This window comes from Rhinolophus hipposideros (genome assembly GCF_964194185.1).
Source record: "Rhinolophus hipposideros genome assembly, chromosome: 2".
NCBI lineage: Eukaryota > Metazoa > Chordata > Mammalia > Chiroptera > Rhinolophidae > Rhinolophus > Rhinolophus hipposideros.
Window position 1 is genome coordinate 41,540,001 of NC_138048.1, and position 8,361 is coordinate 41,548,361.

An 8,361-nucleotide genomic window follows, 5' to 3' on the forward strand; every position below is an offset into this window, starting at 1 on the left:
ATTAGAGTGTGTAAGCAACTGTCGTATCCAGGATATTTTTTTCTGTGGAGGCAGCTTGGAGCTCACTGAGAAACCAGAGTTAAATGATTACCCTGTGCCTTCCTGATTAGGAACAGGCTGCTCTCTGCAGTTTGATTAGTCTCGCTCGTAGCTACGGGATTACAGCTTATTAAAATCGACAGTGCTGTGTAGGGCAGGGAGCCAGGAAGGTCAAACTTACATGCTGAGCCAGCCACCAGCGAGGCTCTGCCTTTACCCGAACGTTTGGTGTAATTGGCATCCATTTTAATATTCTTGTTCACTTCTTTCCTTTGTTTTCCACTTTCAGGTCTCTTTCTCATTTTACACCTTTCCTCCCCCTTCTTTCTCAGGAGAGTCCCTGACTTAGGAGCCCGTCACCTAAATCACAGTCAGCAAAGAGGAAGAGCAAGCCGAGTGTAAGTGTGAATTACGGTAACCTCACTGCCCACCACAATCCTGGCCTGTGTCTGTACTCCAGGCATAATTACTAACAGCACCCCCTTTTACTCTCAGAAGTGCCCTAGTGTGGCCGACAAGTGATCTGGTCACCCTGATGTTAGTGGTGGAGATGGCACATGAGCGAGCAGGTGCCCCATCTACGTGCTGCTGTGGGTCCTGTGCTGTCAGATCCTCCAGTGGCTCAGAGATGCCAAAAATAGGGATTTTCAGATGAAATCTCACAATTTTTTAAAAAAATATTCTGCTAGCCATACAAAAACCTACGTAGCTGTGCCTCATTTGCAGCCTTTGGCTTAGAATCTGGAGGGAAGGCATTTTCAGCATTTTAAAATTTCTCAGTGACTCAAAATATACAAAAAAAAGCACCTATAGTTTCTAGCTCCTGCAGCTGTTTGCAGATTCCCACATAAAGATCCCCATTTTCTCCCAGTTTTGGGGCATGACCCTCACACAACTCCCAGAACCATTCTAAAATACCCAGAGGGAAAGTAAGCATTATCTTGTTCAACCTGTTTCGTGGATGAGAACTGTTAGTCCTGGAGAAGAAAGGCTAGCAGCCGCTATGTCTTTGCTCTTAAGGAGTCTAAACAGACATATTTCTTTCCAGTTACCACTTTGGCTTTCCTGCTTCTTACCCTATTTTCTGCTAGACTGTGCCCTTCCAGGGTCAGCATGATTCCCCAGTACTCACTTTCTAGTGCTCCTTCCTCACACATAAAACCAGTTGTTACAAGGACATAAGGGCTCCTACCGCACCTTCCAGCGTTAATAGCAACAGTTCTCGCAGACACAGTGAGTGTTCAATTGCTGTTTGTCAAGTGAACGAAAATTCTCAGAGCAGTTGAGGCATTATCTGCAGAGTTTAGCCAGCTGAGCTCTGGTTAGAAGTGACTTGCACAGCAGTAGGTTGTAGGACCTATGTAGGCTGAACGTCTTGTCAGTGGTGGTTGGTTTTATCTCCCTTATGCTAGGCAAGCTCCCAATGACCTGACATTTCTTTTCTTCTTTTACTGGGTTCTGCTTTCTGCTATTAGCATCTTCTAGTGCTGGCCTCAAAGGCATTTCCCCTGCTCTGACAAGAGGAACTCAGTGAACTTTCCTTTTGTCCTCATTCCTCACTATCCACTTTGAGACAGGGCTGAAGTTGCCAAGGAGTTCAAAGGGCCTGTGCTCCCGCCAGCATGAGTCAGAGGGATTATCACGTTCTCTCTGCACACTCTCCCTAATGTTCGTCTCTTCTCCTGAACTGCTGTCGCCTGCTGTCTGCTCCTTTGTCTGAGAAACACATTTTCCTCTTATTATCACCTTGTCCCCTGCCTGTTTTAGATGGCTTTGGCTCACCTTTTAACAAAATCAAGATGTTGCTAATAATGGTCTTCTGTTTCTTAACAGCTTAGAGTCCCTTTCTTGTATTTAGTCCTTTTTTTCCCTTTCCCTTCCAAACCACATAATCATCTCTGCTTCAAATACAAGTTTTATAACCATTTTATAACTACTGCTTTCTAATGGCTATCAATAAGGCACAAGAGGGAGGAGAGAAAAGTAAGAGGAGAGAAACCAAAAGGTGAGGTGTACTCCAATAACTGAGAAATGGCAAACACCTTCAGGACTCTTTTTTTTATGAAGACATTAAGCAAGATTAGCCCTCAAGACCGAACGTTACAAGCCCGGTTAGTGGTCTGGTGAAGTTTTCCTTCAATTTTTATGGATGGGATGGGAAGATGGTCTCCCTTCTGAGGATCTGTTTTTTCTCCCAAATTGTTAAAATACTGCTTTGAGCCATCCCACATCATTTATATTGGTCAGAAATCCTTTCATGGAATCCAATTACATAATAGATATGAGTTTTTCAAACCACACCTCCAAAAAGCTAAAAGATTTACCCACATTTTCCATTCCCTACTCTTTTATTTTGGTTTAACAAACTTACATGACATTTCCCTCACAATTCCATTTATCATTCCCTATAATGCCAGCTGAAGAAAACACAAACTATGCAAATATACTCAGTTCCCCACATAGTAATTCCACATCAAAAGAGAAGAGAGTGACAGTGTATGTGCCATTTTTTTCTTTTTTTACCCTGTATCTGATTTTGGTTAGACTCTTGAATTTCATGTTGTTTGAGTATTAAAGTCACTTCCAGTCATGTTGAAAAAGCCAGTTCAACTTTATTTTTCCACTGAACATTCAGCTGTTACCACAAATCCAACATGTCAAGAACCAGATTTATTATGTATCTTCAGTCAGTCTAGTTTTCCAACTTCGTTGCCCCAGACAATGGCACCTGTCTTCCCATCAATCCAGCTGGAAAACTTACTCCTTGGATACATGAACTCATTCGTAGAAGGTTTGGAGGTAAGACATTTCAAGGGAGCGATCCAGAAGGCTTGATGACTGGCTCAGTGGATATAGTTAAGGCATGACTCAAGGAAGATGACCGCCCATCCTGCCCTTAATTCCCTTCTTAGCCTCTCCCACTCCTCTCTTCCTGCTTTGGTTTTACCACTCACTGCTACTAGGCTAAGCTGTCATAATAAATATTATCTTCATTGGGATACTCCCTGACTAAAATCTTCAGTGGCTCCCCAGAGCAAGGTTCAACTGGCTGATAATGTCTAGGCCTGTCATACTCTGACCCTATCTAATCCCTATGGGTTTACCCACTTTTTCCCAGTGGTCACATCCTAATCCTACCATTCTTCAAGGTCCAGTCCAAGAACCAAATCTTCCATAAAAACCTGGCTTTTCTAGAAACACAAACTCTCAGGATTACAAGAGGAAGGGCTTCTATTCTGGGTTCCTTTGTTCGTAATGACATCAACAACCAGAGCTCTGGGCATTTGATTTGCTCAAGCCTTCCATTCTGTAAGCCCCACCTCCCAACAAACTGTCAGCTCTCTGAGGGAAGGATAATTCGTCAATGTTTCCCTTGTCTGCACCTCTGCTCCTGCCCCAGCTTGCAACATATGCCCACTGAAATGATTAAAGGGGGACTGTGTGACTAGTTTTCTATAGTACGAGTATGCCCTCTGCTCCTGTATCTTTACACATGGCTTGTCCCGTTCCTTTTTTCATTATAATGTGTTTAGTACTTCCTGAGCTTTAGCACATTACCTACTTTGCTGCTCATGGCCACCCTCTGAAGCTGATCGTCTTCCATTTACAGAGGAGAAACTGAGGCTCAGAAAGGTTAAATGACTTCCTCAAGGATACAAAACAGGAGATCCCAGGTTTTAACTGGGTATGGTGACTCTGAAGCCCAGGGTTTTCCCATTTTACGCCCTGACCTCCCTAAATTGTTTTCCTTATACGGAGCATCTGCTCTCCTTCAAGAACAAAGGCCAGAAGTAGGCAGAAGCCTATGCCAAACAAAACTTCTTTGTGTGCTCACCTCTCCTGGTTGCCCTCTGGGCCACCCCTATAATTACCAGCTGGTACTCTATCTAGGACTGGTAAGTTGGGATGACTTAGTAACTGTTTTGTTTTCCCTTTTTGGTCCCAGAAATCTGCTGCTGCATTTTAATGATGAGAGGGCTGAGGAGTTACCCAAAGATGGTAATTTTGTTTTGGTCAAAGGCTCATACATAAACACATAAATGAAAAGCAAAAGGACGTGTAAATTGTAGAAAGGGGGAAAAATTGCTTAGCATTTCTCCTTGTCAGAAAGAGAATTCTTTGGTGGCACAGAATATAACTTTAGAGCCAGAAGGAATGTTACAGATCATCTATCCAACCTCCTCCTTTTATAGAAGCAGAACCCAAGCCCAGAGAGAGTGTAACAAACCCAAGTTTCACCAGGAAATGAAAGCCGAGACTGGACAGGAGTATAGGTTTCTTTCGTCAGCCCCAGCCCCTCTGTGCATCTCTATCTTTTATTCTGCCTCTGTGCAGCCTCAGGACTCTAAAGCAGCTCCTATGTCATATCCTAGGTGTTTGTGACAGTTAATTTGATGTATCAACTTGATTGGATAGGGATGCAGAGAGAGCTGGTGGACATTATTTCTGCGCCTGTCTGTGAGGGTGTTCTTGGCAGAGACTAGCATTTGAATCAACAGCCTGACTGAAGAAGATAGTCGTCACCCATGCAGTAGGCTTTGTCCAATCTCTTGAGGGCCTGAAAAGAATAAGAAGGTAGAGGGAGGATGAATTTGCTCTCGTGCTTGAATCGGGACATCCGCCCCCTCCTGGCCCTGGGCATCAGTGCTCCTGGTTGTTGGGCCTTAGAACTCGGATTGGAATTTGCACCATTGGCTGCCCTGGTTCTCCAGACTTTGGGTTTAAACTAGAACTGCATGACCAGCTTCTCTGGGCCTGCAGCTTGCAAACAGCAGATCAGACTGTTGGACTTCTTGGCCTCCATAATTGTGTGAGCCAATAATTCCTATAATCCTTTCTTTCTTTCCTTCTTTCCTTCTTTCTTTCTTTCTTTCTTTCTTTCTTTCTTTCTTTCTTTCTTTCTTTCTTTCTTTCTTTCTTTCTTTCTTTCTTTCTTTCCTCTCTCTCTCTCTCTCTCTCTCTCTCTCTCTCTCTCTCTCTCTCTCTTCCTCCCTCCCTCCTTCCCTCCCTCCCTTCCCCCTCTCTCTCTCTCTTCTCTTTTCTTTCTTCCCTCTCTCTCCCATTGGTACTGTTTCTCTGGAGATCCCCGACAGACATTATTTTACTACTCTGGCAGTGACTATAGCCTTCCTAGCTGCGGGGATGATAATGATTCTTGACCACAGAGGTCATTCTGTCTGTAGATACGTTTTTATAGGAAGCTACATTGACCTCATTATGACTGTGGATATTAAGAGAGTTAGCAAAGATGTCTCAAGTCCAGTTCAGAAAGATCATGTAGATCAAGCCCTTTTCAAGGCCTTCTGCCATTTATAATCCCCTCTCTGGCCTATGCCCATCCCCTGGTTATAACAGGCCCTACTGCTTCTTATGGGTTGCTGGTTTGTATCAGGAGAGGGGAAGGGGTGAGTAATGATGTCCATCTTTCAGGGCCCCATCAGTGATCCTATATTTTCCCAGGGGTCCTTGGTAGTTTATGGCATTCCATCCCACCAAGCAGGACATAAAAACTAACATGTTGATCAGAGACTTCCTGTAACTTGCCACCAGGGGTATAGCTCAGTCTTGTATATCCTCTCCGTCCTAATTCTTTCTAATACCTCATATTCACTCAGACATCCAGTCAAAAAAAATGTACCTACTTCCAGCTAAGTGTCAGGCACTCTCAGCATGTGGGATCCAATGACAAACACCTCCCAGAGAACACCTGCCTTCTTGGGACTTACAGACTAGGAGCAAACTCCAAAAATTATATATATATTCTACAGAGTTAGAAAGCTTCACTTTGCTCATGTAATTTATCAACATATCCCAACCACAAAAGCAGACTATTATGCTGTCCTAAGAGATGACAGAATGTGGAAAATCACTAGATGACAATATCTATAGATTAAGAAAATCAAAATGTTAAGAGTTTTTTACTATTCATTATCAAAGGACTAGGATTGCAGGCCAAAATAGTGAGCTGAGTTTGCCTCTTATCTGGCTGCCTGGATCAGCTCACACTAATTCGGTTTGAGTGGTCTTCACGTTAAGGCTCTCAACAAATCTATAATATACTAATTCCACCTTTGCTCCCTCGCTTTACCTCCCTTTCCCTCCCTAAGAGCAAACCCTGCCTTTATCTCCTCTCTCCTTCCTCTCAGTCTCCTAGACAGCTTTGTCTTTATGATTTCAAAAGTGGGAAAAATCATCTAAGGGAACAATAACATGTTTCTTTCATAGAGCACTTCTCCTTTCTCAGCCTTTCCTTTCTCCCCAAGTGTATGAGGACAGAGCCGTCCTTGGCTTAAAAAAATTCAGTGCTCAGAGTTCCTGGCTCAAAAACCCTCCCTAAACACAGTTTATTTCTACTCAGTTTCATACTCAAAAAGTCTACCCTTCATATTTTCAGGCAACACATCTATGATTAAGCACAAGTAGCCGATATTTGTTTATAGATAGATAAATCATGCTTTCCAATTTATATTTTCTTACACATGATTCGCCCACCCCCTGCTAACAACTCTGTAAAGTAAACAGGACAGAGATCATTGCCTTCATTTTACTCCCAAGGAATCAGAGGCATAGAGATTTAATCCTGAGAGTATGCCAGCTGAAGAAGGGGGACAGTCAGGAAATGGAAATGCCCAGCTGTCAGGGGTACAGGCACATGCAGCCAATTCCCTGCAGAAGTGCTTTCTTCACTGGGCTCCACTCACGGACTTCTTTGGAGACAGGTGGTAGGTGAGTTTGCTTAGGACAACAAAGGCTTGTGTTAACAGAAGTATTTCAGTTCAACAAAAGCAGAGTCTGGGAGACAAGCCCAGGGGGTTCTCCGTGGATCCTGGCAGGGGGGAGAAAAGCAACCAGAGGGGAAAAGGACAGGAGGGAAGTGGGAGGGGAAGGAGAATAAGCGACTGAGAGGGGAAAATGTGTGAAATAATTCGCCCCTAATTTGTCTTTATGAAGTTTGATATGTGAAAATGCCTACTTGAAAATGAGATAAATAAAGAAGTAATTATTTGCATTACAAATTAACCCTCCACTTCAAAAGAGTATTTACCACAGGTGTGATTCTGTGATATGAGACTTGAGAAAGGAATATGGCTTGGGGGAGGTGGGAGATTTAAACAATAAAATCCTGATCATGATAGAATAAGAAATAATCCCCTTATAATGGGGGAGACAACTAAAGAAGGAGGTGGTTGTGCGGGGAGCCCTCTGCAGAGCTCAAGTTTTTAAAAGGACATGAACAAAAGACAGAGTGAGGGGATTATAGATATGCTTGAACACAAAAGACTGTCATGAACCTTCAAGAACAAAACAAAGGAGGCTAAAGTCAGGAATAAACCCTCGCTTTATAAGAGTGCTAAAGGCTGTCGTAAGGAAAGCTTTTCTTTCCTTGGGGTAAGGTGAAGCACAAATATGAGTGACTTGCTATTTGAGTAAGCATGATGTAATGTTAACAGAAGTTGAGTAGTTCTTACTTTTTTCTATTGCTTATTTTGCTTCTATCTTCTGCACTGTGCAAAAAGATGGAGAAAACTGTATTTTCTCGTAGAGAGATAGTGTGGAAGGAGTATGTTAATATTAACCCACTTGGGCAAGAAATGGAGAGAAATTCCCAGGATCCAGGCATCAAAGACAGGAGCCCTCAGGCCAACATTTTGGAGAAAGGTGGTGAGGACAAGACATAGGAGAGAGACAAAGCCAGAAAGGTGGTGATCTGCCCCTCCTCCCCTCCCTGTTCTGCTCAGATCTTGGGTAAATTCCACTAAAACTGATTAATTCCTTAGTGTGAATGGATTTCTTATGGAAATAAAAGATGGACTCAGCTTGGCTCCCTAGGGGGCCTGGGGAAAATGAAAACCAACTTTCAGATGCAGGAGCCCAGAGGAAAGGGACACCAGGATATACCACCTTCAATTTTGAAAGGAGGTGAAGTGAGAATTGAAGTCCCACATAAGTGAGAAAGTAAGAACACATGTAGATTTTTAAGTTTCTAGAGTTAGAGAAATTAAATGGCAGGAACTTGAAATAATGTGCTATGCAGAGGGGTTCTCAGAGCCTCTATCAAAAATCCATCTGGGGAATACAGCAAATGGGAGAGGTGACTAAAGGCTGAAGCCTTTCACAAAAAGAAACAGATCAGATTCTAACAACCATGGATCAGTAAACCTTGGTATCCATTCTGCTGCAAATGATCAGTCTAAGGCTAAATCAATTCTGGTGTTCCATTCCCCTTGCCAGGATGAATTTTGGAGTGCTACAGTGTCTTAATCCTGGTTGATAAGACACAAAAGGAAGTCTGCTGGGGGTAATAGGCAAAGAAATAAACGA